The 18,307-nt window shown below is 38.5% G+C and overlaps 1 protein-coding gene and 1 non-coding gene across 4 annotated transcripts in view; both read right to left on the bottom strand.

The window, feature by feature from the left end:
* The window catches only part of LOC149776307 (uncharacterized), a 99,012-nt gene that overhangs the window by 65,285 nt on the left and 15,420 nt on the right, over nt 1–18,307 (bottom strand). The gene's annotated exons all lie outside the window — the stretch shown is intronic.
* On the bottom strand, nt 2,818–2,936 carry LOC149776308 (5S ribosomal RNA). The gene has a single exon (XR_016416313.1). It is a non-coding gene; the product is annotated as a 5S ribosomal RNA (ribosomal RNA).

Below are 18,307 nucleotides of genomic sequence, written 5' to 3' on the forward strand. Positions count from 1 at the left end.
AATACTATTATCGATAAGAACCTTCCCATTTTATGCAACACCAAGAGTTAGAACTGTACGAGCTGTATATCACATGAAGAATACTGGCCCTGTATAAAAAAATAAAAAATGCCTAGTTTGTCATGTCCTTTTTATACAGGTTTCATTATACTGAAAATTGAAAACATTTAAAGACAATATCTATCACGAAGAAATGCCAGCAATGGCCTGTTCTAAATCCATTTAACTGAAATTCCCTTACTGAGAAAAAAAAAAAACAACAAACAATCCACACGACCAAGCCCAATAAACTTCGCCGAACACGAAACAGTGAAGCTTAAAGTGACATACCTCACCTAACACGAAACAGTGAAGTTTAATTTGACTTATTTCACCTAGCACGAGACAGTGAAGCTTAATTTGCCTTACTATACCTAACATGAGACACTGAAGTTTAATTTGACTTACCTAACACGAGACAGTAAAATTTAATTTGTCAGTAAAGCTTAATTTGGCCTACCCACTTAACACGAGACGGTGTAGCTTAATTTGGCCTACCCACTTAACACGAGACGGTGTAGCTTAATTTGGCATACCCACTTATCACGAGACGGTGTAGCTTAATTTGACCTAACTCACTCAACACGATGCAGTGCAGCTTATTTTGAATTATCTCACGCAACATGAGACAGTGAAGCTTAATTTGCCCTACATAATTTAACACGAGACAGTGAAGTTTAATTTGACTTAACATGAGGCAGTGAAGTTTAATTTGACCTACATCATTTAACACGAGGCAGTGAAGTTTCATTTGACCTACATCATTTAACACGAGGCAGTGAAGTTTAATTTGACCTACATCATTTAACACGAGGCAGTGAAGTTTCATTTGACCTACATCATTTAACACGAGGCAGTGAAGTTTAATTTGACCTACATCATTTAACACGAGGCAGTGAAGTTTCATTTGACCTACATCATTTAACACGTGGCGGTGAAGTTTCATTTGACTTACCTAAGACAAATAACAGCAACACATTTGCTGAAGTTCGAAACGTTAAAAGAAGACGAAACAAAAAAGAAAGACAAATTTCACCAATGTGATAGTAAGATAGGTAATGATCCATCACAATTACTTTCTGTGCAAAGTGTTAAGAAGAGTACTCAATTTATTGTTTGACGATGGCTAAGGAAGTTCATTAAGCAACATTAGCATTGACATGTTTAAAACACAGAATGACGTTTGTTCCATCATATTAAAACCGGGATAAATAAAACTGTCTTAACGTGTCACTGATATAATCGTAACAGTGTATATGTGTATGTGTTCTAAGTGGTGGATGATCAAATGACGATAAATGCTAGTCTGGGGAGAGGTCAGGGAACCAGACTAGATAAATGCATGATTCAAGTTGTAAATCATAACAGTGTGTGTGTGTGTGTGTGTGTGATAAAGCAAGAAGAAAAAGAAAGAACAGTAAAGAACATATATTAAAAGGTCAATTGAAACAGCGTCTCATCGTGGTGTGACCACCACGATGCATAGGGGTAAATAAAAATACGAGTATTCCATTACTTTTCACTTCATTTGATATGCATCCATATGACACATAATGCTCTCGGTGAGTACAGGGAATCAGATGAGCGTATGATAGCGTGTTCGTCACTGTGCGGGACTAGGTATAAAACATTTATTGTATTTTTAATTTTCAATTTTTGGGGCATTTATGTAGAAATTAAATGATTTCAGTTCCAGTGAGAACAACATTTAAACTGTAAAACATAATTTGTTGTCTTAATGCGTTTTCAAGACTCTTGGGCTGATTAGTCGCACATCTCTTCAACATTTCCGATGTACATATGTTTGTGTGCAGTATAATATTAGTAACTAAAGTGTATACTGATTAAAAGTTCTAATCCAAAAGAAGCGAAACTGCCCTCAGATACTCATATTTGTCACTCGTCCATTTTCTGACCCAGACCTATGTTGCTTAAGGGGAGGTTTCCACGTTGAAACTGACTTAAAATGCAGATTCAGGACATTATTGTTGTTGTTGTTGTTGTTATTATTATTATTCCTCTTTCTCTCCTATCATTTGGTTAAAATAAGCGACACCGGCCTATAAGCTAACTTTAAAAATAGGATAATATCAGATTTGTAAAGGATATCTTCATGCAGCTTGGATAAGTTAACATTGTGGAAATACAGAAAGTGGAAGCAGGGAATATCTATCCAAACTTACTGTAATCAAAACAGAATTTTACAACCCATTTTATTTTGCCAATGGCCCATATTTGAAGCATTCGCTACGGGATGCCAAGTTTCCCACTGGCAGACTGAGGCCCTGCTGTAAAGGAAATCAATCAATCAATAAATTAATATAAAAACAAATTCTCACAATTCATACATTCCTTATTTATCAATCAATTAGTGAATAAGAAATACCACAAATAAGTATCCAAAATGAAACACATTGATCGCATATTTTGCAACTCTTCGCTAGAGGCTACACCGGAAATATATGAGAAGAAATTTGAAGGAAGTATTTCGATGTCAAAGGAGGCAGCTTGTTGTGGTTGTAAAAGAAGAGGAAACTGGAGAAATTGAACCGAATTTGTTAATAAGAAATACTGGTCACCTATGATCGCATATGACAGTAGTAAGGATCGAAACCAAGAGCAGAATTATTGAAGAAAGTTAAGGAAAAAGAGATAATGAAAGTCGAGAAATTGCTCTATTTATTATTTATATTGAAGAAAGTAAATTTAGTTACAATAAAAGAAAGAAAGAAAAACTTCAACTGTTTTTAGTTATAAAATAAGAAAAAAAACTATTACAGTCTACAGCACCCGGTATTCCCAGGCGGTCACCCATCCAAGTACTCGCCGGGCCCGACGTTGTTTAACTTCGGTGATCGGACGAGAACCGGTGTTTTCAACGTGGTATGGCCGTAGACACTTGCACGTACAAATTTAAGACTAATATAGGTTGTCTCTTCGTCGTTACATACACTACACACATACATATAATAGATACACACATAGATATATATATATATATATATATATATATATATATATATATATATATATATATATATATATATATATATATATATATATATATATTAGAGACAGGGGAGAGCTCTGCTTAAGACAATACATCCCTGCAGATTCAATCTGTAAAGAAAAAAGGGCCTATTTGATCGCCTTAGTCACTGACATGTAGGCTGCGATATTTGTGCAGTCATTTGAATAGTAATGCAATGGCGAGTTCCGTGTCAAATTTCATCAAGGTTATCGTTTCCTGTCGTCAGTCAGCTTCATTAACGATAAATAATGTTATACTCCCAATTATTTCTGAGAAAATAAATCATATTTCTCTCGATTTCATGCAGGTATATCTCGATGAAAGGTCGGTCAAGTTTGCATGGCAGGCTAGTAAGCACAGGGGCTCGCATCGTTGCTTACAATTTAACTGACAGTCATACATTTTATACTATATGTACGACTGATAGTTTAATTGTAAGCAATGATACGAGCCCCCTGTGGCTAGTAAGCAGCTACCCTATGCCGATACCGCATGGTGTCGGCGATTTCCAACGTTTTGATAAGCAAAACAAATATGTTCATACACCCTAATACAAATGTCCAAATATCAAAAATCGCTATTTTGGGACTATTATGAATTCATTCAAGGACATTCTGAATTACATCATTGCCGTTAACACATCAGCACATTCAAAATTGGACTTCATTCAGAAAACCACTGGCGTTCATTTGGAACACTACCCTTTTGGACTTGTCATAGAACTTTTATGGACTATTTGTGATTTCATTCATAATGCTGAAAAGTATTTAAATTTTCACTTTGTATTATAGGAAAATAAATTAAGTCGATTGGTTTAGATTGGCTAAGTTCGCATTAAGGTGTTTTTGTTTATATGAGCCAAGATCACATTATGTCTTTTATTGGTTTTGATGGGCTAAGTTCACATTAAGGTGTTTGGCTAAGTTTCCTTTAAGATGTTTTGATTTCGATTGACTAAGTTTGCATTAAAGTGTATTGGCTTATATTGGCAAATTTCACAATGGAAATTGATTTAGATGGGCTAAGTTCACATTATGGTGTTCTGGCAAAAGACTGCTTGGTTTTGTTAGGCAATGGTACAATAGAGCGACCAGTCTGATAGAAATCTGTCACGTTAACCATGGGACTGATGTACATTTCAGCAGTGTAATTTACAGTCTGTTTAAACCATTCCGAACCCCCCATATCTCTCTCTCTCTCTCTCTCTCTCTCTCTCTCTCTCTCTATATATATATATATATATATATATATATATATATATATATATATATATATATATATATATATATATATATAGATATATATATATGACAGAAATAGTATTTTCAATCTTTCAACTTTGTTCTGATTTTCTGGTTTAATACTAAAAGTAAGTTTAAATATATATAAGGAATATGCAAATTTTATAAAAGTCAGCTTGCCTAGCAAGTAGTAGGCCAATATGATACAATGTAGAATTTAAGAAAATGTCATCATATGTATTGAAACGTTTGTTTCCTTTGTATATGTTGATACCTAAAAATCATATCCCAATAATTAAAATTATCCAAGACTATATGTAAATAATACTCGTATGTATGTATGTATGTATATATGGATGGATGGATGGATGGATGGATGGATATCACAAAAGACACACACATATCTTAAAACACCCTCCGCCACCCAAGATATATATGATCCGTTTTTACGAGATAAACTTGGTAAAGTTCAGAATGGTATAATTATCGAGTACGATCAATAAGGTTTTTTTTTTTCCCTTGTTTGCAATTGTCATAGGATAACGCGTTAAAAATAAAATTACATAGGAGTACGATTATTGTTCATAGCTGATAAAGTTATGCGAGCTTCGTTGCATACTCTTTGTCTCTCTCTCTCTCTCTCTCTCTTGTGTGTGTGTGTGTGTGTGTGTGTGTGTGTGTGTAAGAGTGTGTTACGAGTGTTATTGGTAATTGGTGATCAAATAACAACAAGAGCATGATCGGAGATGTACGTTATGATAGTGCATGTGTGTATGTGTTTTGAGTGGTGAGTGATCAAATGACGACAGGAGCAGGAGTCGAGTTGTATATCGTTGAAAATCATGACAATGTGTATGTGTTCTGTGAGTGGTGAGTGATCAAGTGATGACAGGTGCAGGAGTGGAGTTCTAAATCATGACTGTGTATGTGTGTATCTGTTATGAGTGGTGAGTGATCAAATGATACGTGCATGGTTGGACCTGCAAATAGTGACAGAGTATCTACTTGTTATAAGTGGTGGGTATGATTATATGCTCATGCCAGGACATGTGTGTATGTATCTTGGGAGTGGTTGGTGATCTAATGACAATAGGAGCATGGTCCGAGTTGGGAATCAGGACAGTGTATATTAAATGTATTAAGTATGTAGCGCAGGTTCTTTGCTACGTCAAAATGATATAAAATCACAGGGAGATTCATCTATCTTGTGTATGATAGGAATATTCTAAATAAAGTAAAATGACTTTCTTTTTGCACTCATGAACACCCTACCATCATATTGCGCGCACTAAAGTATATCCGTCTGCTGCTTAGCATTATAAGCATTAATAATTTATTCATCAAAATTTGTGTCACTGATGTTGAGATCGATTAATCGACAACGGTAGTCGCTGTTCTGCAGGAAAAGTGTTTAAACTGGCTTTGTGTGTGGGTGGGGTGGGGGTGTGGCACTCACTAACCCAAAGTCTCAAACAATTTCACAGTCTTTCAAGTTTCTACCATAATACAACCCAAAACTCTGAGACCTAGAGATTTCGTTTCCAACAATTTGAACAAATCAGAACCCAAATCCCAGACAACAAGAAGCCAGCTGGTAGGTAGCGCTGATCATTTGCCCACGTCATTTAAACTTTACTATTTCCAATAATGGCTCCAAGATTTTGATCCTACCACCAAGGTTTGTTTTTGTGGGTTTAACACCTTTTTTCAACACATGATAGGCTTTACATGGCGGTTAGTAATACCGGTGGTGAAAGAAACAGGAGAAACCTCAAAAGAACCACGGACCTACGGGAAGCTTTGGGCAAGCTTACTCTCACACCCACATAGGATTGGCCTGCGACACGAACCTACGTGGACTGAGGTTAGATAGCAGAGATCAGTACAGATGAGCTCCTTAGACCACTCGGACACCCGCAGATCCAACCACACAGTAATACCTACTTCTAGGTTTTCAAAATGCTTCTGATGTTGGGCATCAAAGAATAACTAATTTGAAATTATCTCAAGAAAACACTGAAATGACTGCGGAAAATATACACAAGGAATTGGGACGTTTGCATGGCCTTTTCATGAAAAACCATTCCTTTTTCGGTTTACACATTTCATCACTAAATTTAATTGAGACAAAATCAACTCCCTGTGTCATGCAGAATCATTCATCGCCTGTCCTACCTGTATAGTGATTCGGTTAACAATGGATTTCCAACCCATCAGTCAGCAGTTACTTATCAAGGTATTGATAATGTCATTAGGGTTATAAAGCAGTTTGGTAGGTGTTGCTTTAATGCGAAAACAACAATATCAAATGCTGTCAGGATTATTTCTAGTTATCCCTCATAACAGAATACATCTGGTTTTGTTTGGCGAAACGGGTATTGTTTCAGTAAGTGCTAACCAATGGGTTGAAGTTCGAGTCGCCAGATATTTGAAATCCTCAGCAGTTCGCTTCAGTGCGTAGCATACACACATTTACCAATTACATATATGAATCATATCTTGGACAATGATTTCATACTAGATAAAATCTTGCCCAATGCTAGACAAAGCCTGTTTCATTCCTGACAGTATATGCCTCTAGATACAGCCTGTCTGATTCCTGACAGTATATGTCGCTAGATAAAGCCCGGCTGATTCCTGACAGTATATAGCGATAAATACAGTCTGGTTGATTCCTGACAGTATATGCCGCTAGATAAAGCCTGGCTGATTCCTGACAGTATATGCCGCTAGATACAGTCTGGTTGATTCCTAACAATATGTGACGATATGGTGAGAATGGAGGTTAGCTTTTCCACTGAGAAACTATCCCATCAAACAAACTTCCTTCAGTAAACCCCACAAAGTATGACAAATAAAATGTATTCACACGATCATATTTTTTTGCAAGTAACTTTTCTGAGATGACAGAAATATAGTAAAGATCAGTTTGTTGTATTTCGGTGTAGGGCACTTGTCGCTTCAAATTTTCTTTATACTATTGTGTGTTCCAGGGTTCAAATTTTAGCACGTTTACTCAATAGCCTTGGCTGAAATAATTGTATGCTATGATATAAATACATAGTTAATATAAATACATTGTTAATTTAAATACTTAGTTAACTTACATACATAGTTAACTTAAATGCATAGTTAACTTAAATACATAGTTAAATTAAATACATAGCTGATGTATATACAAACTTAATTGTTGGTTCTAAGTATTATTCATGTTCAATACAAATCACGAAAGTGGAAAGCATTAAAGACAACTCTTGGTATTTTTTCTATTTATTTAAAGTACATACTTTATATTTTCCAATGCTACTATGAATAATCTGTTGAGTGAATTATGTCTTTAGTATATCTCTCTTCCTTTACTGTCGTAAAGATAGTGTGTGTGTGTGTGTGTGTGTGTGTGCATTTCTCTTTTCACCGATTTGTAACCTATATTTTTACTGTATAGCTGATATATTTACTGTATAGCTGATATGTGCTTATTTTGGATCTTATTGGCCTTCTTTGTAATCTTTTTGCTGTCATTGTAACAGCACACGCCATACATAGTATTTAAGCAATTCTAAGGGTATGTTTTTGTTTTGTTTCTGTATTGTAGACAGCAAGTGATAGCATTCAAAAAAGAAGAATATGCGACAAATCAATGGTATAAAAAGAAATATGAACTGTTAAAACATGTCTCTTTAAATGAGCCCTCTCCTTGTTTGTATTAATATCAAGCCACATCAACCAGGATAAAGCAAGTATGTTTGAGTCCCGACAATGCATATTATTGGCAATCTATCAAAATCCATGCTGGAATGTTTTAAGTATATTCACCAATAGGGGACTGGCTCAAGATACTTATGTATGAAAATCAACACTGAATGTTTTGTTTTAAAACATAAATGCATAAGAAGTGGAAATGCCCATATGTATGAAAGCACGTAACAGACAAAAAACACAAATACACACACACAAACAAAAACATTTTGTCCTGATGTACAACGGCAAATGCTTCTTAGTTCTACTGGGGATAAAAAGTCAATCTGACAAAAATTAGGGTGACAGCACTTACATAAAGGCCAAAGCCAGAAGAGAGAATTGTTAAAGGAAAATAATATGAGTAAGCCACCGTCTACAATCACAACTGTTATGTTGTATGTTAGCATGCTATTGATGACAGGATTATGCACTGAATAGGCAGAGAAGTCGACGCTACAACATACAACAAAAAGAAGATTATAATTTATCCTGAGCTCTTTGCGTGCAGCAGGGAAAAAATTGTATGTATCGCTGTAACTTGTATCGCTGTAACTATATATATATATATATATATATATATATATATATATATATATATATATATATATATATATATATATATATATATATATATATATATATATATATATATATATATATGTTCAATTCATCCTCCGAAACGAAACTGTCATCTAGGTTTTATATAATTTAATGCAGGATTGATATGCACAACATTGTGACCGAAACAACTTTCTTTTTATCTGCGAGAAAGAAAAAGCTAAAGTCACATTGTAATAACAAATTGGTGGCTGTTGACAAAATAACGTAAAAACAGTTAAGCCACATAGTATCGCCCAATGTCAATACTGAATTTGTGACAACGTAATCCAAGATTTCCATGAAAACAACTAAAGCCGACTGATTCTATTACACCACGGTTAGGATTTAGAAAGAAGCCCCAGTGGTCAGCACGATTAACACCTTACGCAATGTATATATACACCGTGTGTGCAGAAGCTACTCCACAGCCAAAACCGATCAGAGAAAAAAAGGTATAGTTATTCCAGTTATTAGCGGGGGAGAAACCGGACAGCTATACACGTGACAATTATTATGAAAAACTATTGCATTATTACCGATCTGCTTTATTACTAATATATATATATATATATATATATATATATATATATATATATATATATATATATATATATATATATATATATATATATATATATATATATATATATATATATATATATATATATAAAGATGTTGATTAAAACATCATGAATAAATTACCTTATTAAGATGTAAAAGTAGTGAAAGGGGTGAAATTAGCGTCAATGGGAATTAGCATTAAAAACACCCCCTGGGCGAGATTAGCGTCAATGGAAATTTAACATTAACCACCCTGGGCGAGATTAGCGTCAATGGAAATTTAACATGGGCAAAAAACCCTGGGTAAGATTAGCGTCAATGGAATTTAACATTGGAGAAAGGAAAAAAAGGAAATATTGAGATTAGCGTCAAAGGCATTCGAACAATGGAAAAAAAAATATCGATTCTAGGGACAAAGGCAATTGAACATGGGGAATAGAGTTTGGGTCTGTCTAGGGACAAGGGGAATTGAACATGGGAATAAAGTGTAGGTTTGTCTAGGGACAAAGAGGAATTGAACATGTTAGAAAAAAAAACTACTTTAGGGACAAGGGGAATTGAACACGGGATTTTTTAAAAAAAAAAAAAAATTTTTATAAAGGGGTAGGCAATTGAAAAGTCATTCTCTTTTCGAGAAATATGGCTGGCCCTGAAAAGGGCCTTTGGTTTCTTCTTCTTCTTCTGCTTCTAATTTCTTCTTTTTCTCCACCAACTTCTTACCTACACTCTTTTTCTTCTTTTTTTTCTCCTCCTCTTCTTTCTTCTCTTCCTCCTCCTCTTCTTTCTTCATCTTCTCATTTTCTTCTTCTTTTTCAATTTTTTCATTCCATTTTCGTATTCTTATCCTTTCCTCTTCATCCTCCTTCTCCTCCTTTATCTCTTTCATCACACCACTTATCATGTCCTTTGCTTTTCTTAAGTTGTTAATCTCCATTTTTACTCTATGCGGACTATAAGAATAGTGGTCTTCATTGAGTCGTACTAGCATTTGTTCTATCATGCCCAAATTGTCAAGGACGTCTTGCAATGTTTGAAATTTATCGAGGTGGTTCGAAGCCATCTTCTCTGTAGAATGGTTTGAACGACGAATACTGTGGGTTCTTATACGAAAAGCGTGGACGTGAAGGAAAACATCCCCCTAAAACATAAAATTGATATTACCTAGATTATGACCTAACATCGTGCGGACGTGAAAGAAAACATCCCCTACTTTTCTCATTTCATGTAATATGCTATCCACATAAGTGAAGCAACAATAAACTAACCCCAAATCTACTATTTACACACGCAAATCATTAAAACAAACCCAAATCTACTATCCACACAATCGTACGTGAGCTGTTACAAAACCCAAACTATACTCTCCACATACGCTAAGAAACAATAAACAAAATCCGTAATCTACTATCCACACAATCCTACGTGAGCGGTTACAAAACCCAAACTATACTCTCCACATACGCTAAGAAACAATAAACAAAATCCATAATCTACTATCCACACAATCGTACGTGAGCGGTTACAAAACCCAAACTATACTCTCCACATACGCTAAGAAACAATAAAGAAACCCATAATCTACCATTCACAAACTTACGTGAGCAGTTACAAACACAAACACACAAACACATACACTCGCACTATGAAAAAAGAGTTAGTGTTTATATTCACACTACTCTACCTACACACACACACACACACACACACACACACACACACACACACACACACACATTGGCAAATGGATGGTTATTTCTTTTCTAGAGTATTGGGTAGCCCTGAAAAGGGCTGTTTTTTTTTTTTGAACTTCATGGACACCTGGTTAATGGTGGCACCTTCCAGGCCTGGCGCCACATACACATCTTGTTCCCCAGTTGCTTTTTACTTTTTTGGGGGAGAGAGCAGAGGCAGGATATGTGGCTTCAGAATCCCAATTTTCGGTTTCTGGGATTCTGAAATTTCTTCTTCTTTTCTCCTTTTCCTCCTCCTCTTCTTTGTATCTTCTCTCCTCCTCTTCTTTGTATCTTCTTTCCTCCTCTTCTTTGTATCTTCTCTCCTCCTCTTCTTTATTTCTTCTTTCCTCTTCCTCTCTCATCCTTCCTTCTTCCACAATGGCCTCCGCGGCCAGTTCGTTCAACAGGCGCCTGGCATATTCCAGATGCACATGAAGTTCCAACAGTTTCGCCAGTCTCGTGTTCATTCTTGTGTTGATCAATCAACAAGGGTAGCTGGACTGCCGAACGAGTTTCAATTTATACTAAAACTGCGGACGTGAAGGAAAACATCCCTCTGAAAAACATAAAATTGATCTTACCTAGATCATGACCAAAAAAAAAACAACAACGCGCGGACCTAAAAGAAACACTCATTCACTTTTTTATACTGCTCATCACTATTCTAAAAAATTTTTTCATTAATCACTCCAATATACTATTCACATACGCAAAGCAATAAAATCAAACCCCCAAATCTACTCTCCCCACACCTCCAACAGCCAAAAAAAAAACAAATATCATCTTAATCTAGTATCCACACCAACGTACGTGAGCACTTACAAATACACATTCTTCTACACAAACACATACCCTCACACTATGAAAAAAGAGTTAGTGTTTATATTCACACTACTCTACCTACACACATTGGCAAATGGATTGTTATTTCTTTTCTAGAGTATTGGGTAGCTCTGAAAAGGGCTGTTTTTTGATTTTTTGTTTGCTATGGCAATCTTTTAGTTTCTAAGAATGCGATGTCCTCTGAGGATAGACTTTCTGGCGATAGGTCTGCTTCTTCGGAAAGAGAAGAAGAACTCTTTGGTGTCGATACGACAATCGACAAAGCCTCTCTCAGGTTCAGGTTCCTGCTGCTGTTGTTGTTGTTGTTGTTGCTGTTGCTGCTGTTGCTGATGTCTCTGAAGTCTGTACTTCTCTGTCCATTCTTCTTTTTCCCTGTTCACTTCTTCTCTGAAGAGCTCTTCTATCAGGTCTTCAGTGACTTTTAACATTCTCACATTCTCTATCTCTTCTGCCTTCGGTATCAGACTGTGTCTGACCCTATGCAAATTCACGTAGGCTTCGTTGAGCTTAGCTAGTTTGGAGCACATCTTCGTAGGAGGATGAGTCGACAATGGATGGTTAGACTGGAAACAACCCGGTTCTTAAAGTCAAAGCACGGACGTGAAGGAAAACATCCCCACACGGTTTTCGAGTCGCAACGTTCAGTGAGTGTCATGAGAGGGATAGTAAGAAATGAAAGAGCATCAATCCAACATTCTTATAGCTAAACAAACCACAAAGGCATTTTTTTTCAAAACACAACATTTTTAATTCAAAAATCACTTAACACTAACCAACAACAACTCTAACATATTTTAAACAATAATCCAACATTATAACATCAAACATTTTTTTCTTCAAATACAGTCTACTTTAAACAGGGCTGACAACGTTGTGAATGAAATTGTGATTTCCATTGTTGGAAATCATTAGGCCATTGATGGACACTACGTTTCCTAGCTTGAGACAAAAGATAAGCATAATGGTCAGAAAACCATCGATCTACTTTCACATCATTTCTAGAAGAAGAACGAGGATCAAAATGAGTTACTAAATGTTCTAAGGAATAGCCGAGGCTGCGATGATGCAGAAAATACACACAGTACTGTCCACACACCAAGGAATCTGTGCCTTGTAATTTCACATTATTGAATCGGGTGGTCTGAGCATTTCTTCTCATAAAGTCAATGATATCGTCTTCCAAAGGGGGCAATCCGTACGAATCGAAATATTCCACACATCCTTCTTGAGGAAAGTAGACGGCTACCCAGTGGGTTCCTGGGAGATGACTGTCGTCCGTGTTGATCACGTAAGCTTGATGGTCTTTAGGTTTGCGATGAGGGAGTTCATCTTTAGCACAGACGACAGGATTCCAAGAAGCCGTATACGAACTGTGGTTCAAAAGGTAATAAAGTTCCCAAGTATCCATTGATTTGTGTGCTTTTTTTCTTCTTCACAGGTGATAATACGTTGTCAATTCGATTCTGACTTTTTGCTTGAAAATGTCTGACAAGTAACCGTTTCTTCGTTTCGTCTCCTCACTCTGATTCAGGAGAGCTTCGATACGATGGATCTCTTGAGTGGTTAATGGTGGACAAGAATGTTCACGCAAGTCTTTATACCACTGGTGCAACACGACTTCATCCGAGATGAGACTCCAAGTCTCGTCCAGATACTCGTCCAATTTTTCTTCTTGACTCAACATCAGGCATTTATCGTGTTGAATTTGACTGGGATGATCGTTTTGACATCCATAGCAATTTTTCTTGATCAATTCCGTTATTTTTTCAGCCAAGTGTTTGGCAAAACAGCAGACTAAATGGGCTTCTTGTTCTGGCCATCTTGACTTCATCATGATCACTTCTTCTTTTTCCATGGTCTCCTCACATTCCATCTCCAAAGTTTCTCCACTAGGTAAAGAGGGAGAACAGTCTTCCATGGCTTCTAGCAATCTAGAATGACTTCTCTCAAACTGTTGATTTCTATGGTATTATCGAATTCTGCATACAGGATGACGTTCACCGTCTCTGTTAGATTTGTAGTAAACTGAATTTCCACACGAATCTGACCAGATTTTATAGGGTGGAAATGTCCCTCGTCGCTGCCTTGGTCTGGAGTGAAATCGAAAGCCCACAAAGCGTAGCCTCCTGCGTAATCCTCGTACGTAATGCCGTGACTGGTGTTGGTTCCTAACTGACCAGTGGCTTCGTACAGGGACAAGTACGACCTCAAGTAATTCTTCTTGTCAAAGTTAGGTTCGAAAGGTCGGGTACACGAGGTCTTGCCATCGCGACTGACTTCGATCTTGGACACGTCAAAGTGTTGAAAGTGGAAAGGATTTTTAGCCAAAGCTCCGTTGAAGGCTGCATTCTCGACGATACCAAGGATCAAACGTTTGTGTAACTGTCCTTGGAACAGATGATCTTCGATCATGGATCGCAGCCCCGTAGGAATGGTGAAGGTTTTCACTTCCACGCGTCGTATGGGATACTTGGCGGTCGTTCTGCTCAACGTCTGGCTGATGTCGTTACCCACTTTAGGTAACACTTCCACGCGTCGTACGTAGAGCCTGGCTTCCTCGATGACAGTTTTGCAAGCACTAGTACCTATCAAATGGAAAACGGCACTACTACGATTCAGTCTCAGGCGGAGATTCACTCCGTTCAGCAAATACTTTTCTGGCAACCACATGTCCAAATGCAAACGATCCATCAGTTCTAAACTTTTGTTGGCTCCCATGATTCTGTCTCTTCGTTATACAAATCCCGCATTGTGTTCTTTCTTTGTATCAATTTCGAATTCTTCAAACTGGCCTGCATCGTCAGCTTCCCATACCACACAGGCATTGAGATGAGTGTTCTTGGCGTCTATTCCGTACGTCAAGAGATTTTCCAGGTACGCTCGATAAGGGTAAGTATCCATGCTGCTGCTGACCAGTTTATTATCCTCATCGACAACTTTGACTTTCAGGTACAAGTAACTGCTATTCAGATCGATGTAATCTTCGGGCTGTCCTTTGATTTCAAACTCGATGGGAGCTGAGGCTGTCAAAGAGGAGACGGGGTGAAATTCCACCCACTGAGATTCTTGCATGGTCATCATGGTGGGGGGCATGGCAAACAGATCCAGTTCCGACTTGGAACAAGCGCAAGACTCTCGGTGCATCATTTTTTTTCTGTTTTTTTTTGTTCTTTCTCAATAATCGAAAACGTCTAAGTCTCGAACGGTTCTTCTTTTCTTGGCCTTTCTAGCTTGAAGTCTGGTGAAAGGGTGTTTTCTTCGTCGTCTCTTTCTGCCTTGTCCTTGCTGAATGCCTGACTCGGTAGCGTGCAGGGCATTTATAGGTGTGTCTCGTCGGCCTAAAATGTCTTTGCCTGTTTGCAGCAAGACATTTTTGCCTGCCCTCATGAAGGCTTCTTTAGGGTTTTGTTTGTCGATGATGACATTTTGGAGAAATTCTTTGCCTTGCGTCAGTGCCGCATCTTTCAAGGCGTGCAATCCTCGTGTCACCATCGGTTTCAACACTGGGGCCACCGAACGAAAGGCCGATTTTGACATATCTCCTAAACCGTGTCCTCGCTGTCGAGCAACCCCTTGGTACACTGGATACATGACTTACGAATCGTGAGAGAACCGTTTTCGAAAATGGAGTTTCACTGTGACTTTTCCTTTGGTGAATGGAATATTTTGTCCCAAATCTCCTTTTATAGCAATGTTGACCGTGTCCAAATACGACTTGCTGACAGGCAAATAGTGAGGATGGACAAATTCGCGGTGAACGTGGTAAGTGTTTCCACCTTCCTCGTCAGCGTTCGTGGCAGAATCCACTTTGAAAGGAATGACAAGCAGTAACGGTACAGAGGTGTGTCCCACCACGTTGTACTCCACCACATCGGAGTACACAAACATTAAATTCAGTCCTTGATTCATTTCTACCGGGGCACGAAATAACTTGCTAAAAGACTCGTTGTCGTAAACGATGGGTAATTCGTTTTTCTTGATCATGGCCATTCTCATGTCCATGTCTCCTCCCAACATGTCAAACAATTCAGAACAAAATAAAATGGACAGGATTTTACTCCCGTCAAATTTCATCAAGAAGCGACGAGCTGTTTTGTGGTATTCCATGGTGACACTTTTTTTGACACTTTCCAAAGCTTTCAGAAACACGACATTAAACCTGGAGGTAATGGTGCTCACCAAATGTTGACCACTAAAATAATAGCCTGGGGGAATGAACAAGTGATAGGTGGTGTACTTTTGATTTCTTGTGCTAGGGGTTTTCTTGTCATATTTGCCATGGGTATCCAAGTACTGTTGCATTTGCTCGTCATAAACTTCCACATCAAAAAAGTTTTGATTGGGAAGGACATTGAGGACTTGGGTCGGGTGAATCATTTCTACTAAAGCCACTTCCCAATGGGCTTCGTGATCTAACTGGATGGCTTGAGGTAATTTAGCCGTGTAACAGCACAACGTGTTGTGGGGAAACACCTCCATGGAACTGTCACTGGGTAAGGTTAAGTAAAATTGGCTTTCGTGACTCATAATTCCAGAGTTCTGTGGCTGTCCGAGGGGTTACTGGACGTCAGAGGCGTGTCTCCGCCCAAAATGGGGTTCTGGTTGTGATTGTTGATGAAGTGGTGACTGGCACTGGCACTGGACACAAGGTTCCCGTGGTTCCCGTTCGAGGAGAATTTCAGGGAGGGATTGGGAAGCAGGTAACCGACGCAACTGCTCAATAAAATGGTCCACAATTGTTTGTCTCCTTGTTGCAAACTCAAATTGCCAATGGCTGCCCGGATGACACAATACACCACGAAGATTTGTCAGAAAAAGACGATTTGCGTTTTAGGCACACGTTCTCCATAAAACACCCACAAGGGTTGTTTTTGTAAATCTTGCACAGAAGAACTATGTGAAGGAGGAGTGGTTGACGTAGCTGCGTCTGTGTGAAAGGGCATGATGGTCACTTCTTTTTATAGTCGATGAAGCGTCGATCCAAGAATCAAAACTGGGTGGATATCCTTTCCAACGTACTTTGACTTCTTTGACACGTCGTTTGCCCACTTTACGGGTTCTGCGTTCGAGAATGCTTTCGATGTCGTACACGTCGTCTTCTTTTTTGGTCACACGTTGTAACTCGGGCAAATAAAACGTTCCTTTGCGCACTTCTCCATTCATGTCTTCCAATTTATAGACGGCAGGATGACGACCATGCACTCGTCCAGTGACGCGAAACAATTCGGTCGTCCAGTTAGGTAAGTAACCTTTGTCGAAAGTGTGTTTGGTTTTGCCAATGCGCACCCAATCTCCTACGGCCAACATTCCACTTTTCTTGGGGACAACCCTCGTCGGGGACGTACCAAACAGGCGCTCAAACACCAACACTTCGTTCTCGGGAGTCACGTCTTGCGGGGCACGTCCGATGCTTCGATGGTAAGATTGGTTGTACGCTTGCACCAGGTGCGGTAAGATGTCGATGTACTTCAGAGTGTGGTGATGCGTAAAATATTTCCACATGCGTTCTTTCAAAGTGCGTTGAAAACGTTCCACGATGCTGGCTTTGGTTTCGGGATTCTCAGTGGTAAAAAAATGAATGTCACGTTTCTTTAATTCTTTTTGGAAAGCTTGGTTCAGAAATTCGGTGCCTTTGTCCGTTTGCCATCGAAGAGGGTGACGACCGCTTCGTTTCAACACCCGTTGCAGGCCTCGCACTAACTCGCTGCTTGATTTGGAAGTCAAGGGCACGACCCAGGCAAATTTGGAAAAGACGTCGATGACACAAAACAAATATTTGTAACCACGATTGTAGCTGGCCAAATGAGAGACATGGGCTAAATCGGCTTGCCATTGATGATCGATGCCTTCCACTCGGGTGCGACTTCTGGCAAACTTGCGTCGAATGGGTTTGTGTAAAGTGTAGGTAGCTTGTTCTTGTAACCATCGTTGCACTTGAGGTAAACGGAGACTTTTCAATCGAGTTTTGGCAGCACGATACAATTTTTGAACTCCTGCGTAACCTGCAGGATGAGAGGGATCGTAGTAAATGCTGGCTAAGACTTTTTCCATTTTTCTTTTTTTTTGTGTTGGTTGGTGTGTTAATAAGACACCCACTCTTGGAGGATGCTACTCTTTTTCTCTTGGGGTATTTTCTTGGATTGCAATGCTTTGCGTGTGTGACCGGCAATAGGTGTTGAAGAGGAGGATGTCTGAGCGGGGGATATCGGTTCTTGTTTCACTTCTGTCTTCACTTCTGTCTTCACTTTCTTTTTCTCTTGTGATGAAGAAGGGGTGGCCATCATCTTTTTAATCCATCCAATTCTGGAGGTAGGTGGTGTTGTTAACTTGCGTACTTTTTCTGGTGGAGTTTGAAACCCTTCTTCTTCTTCTCCTTTTTCTGTCTTGGTCACTGGTACTGGTACTGGTACTGGTACTGGTGATGGTGCTGGACTTTTCATCAAGGTCTTAAAATCTTTCAGAGTGGGTAGAGCTGTTTCGTCTAAAGCTTTCTGGTGAAAGAGTTGCAGTCGTTGCAA

Source organism: Sinohyriopsis cumingii, chromosome 18, assembly GCF_028554795.1.
Source record: "Sinohyriopsis cumingii isolate HCF-2022 chromosome 18, ASM2855479v2, whole genome shotgun sequence".
Taxonomy (NCBI): Eukaryota; Metazoa; Mollusca; class Bivalvia; order Unionida; family Unionidae; genus Sinohyriopsis; species Sinohyriopsis cumingii.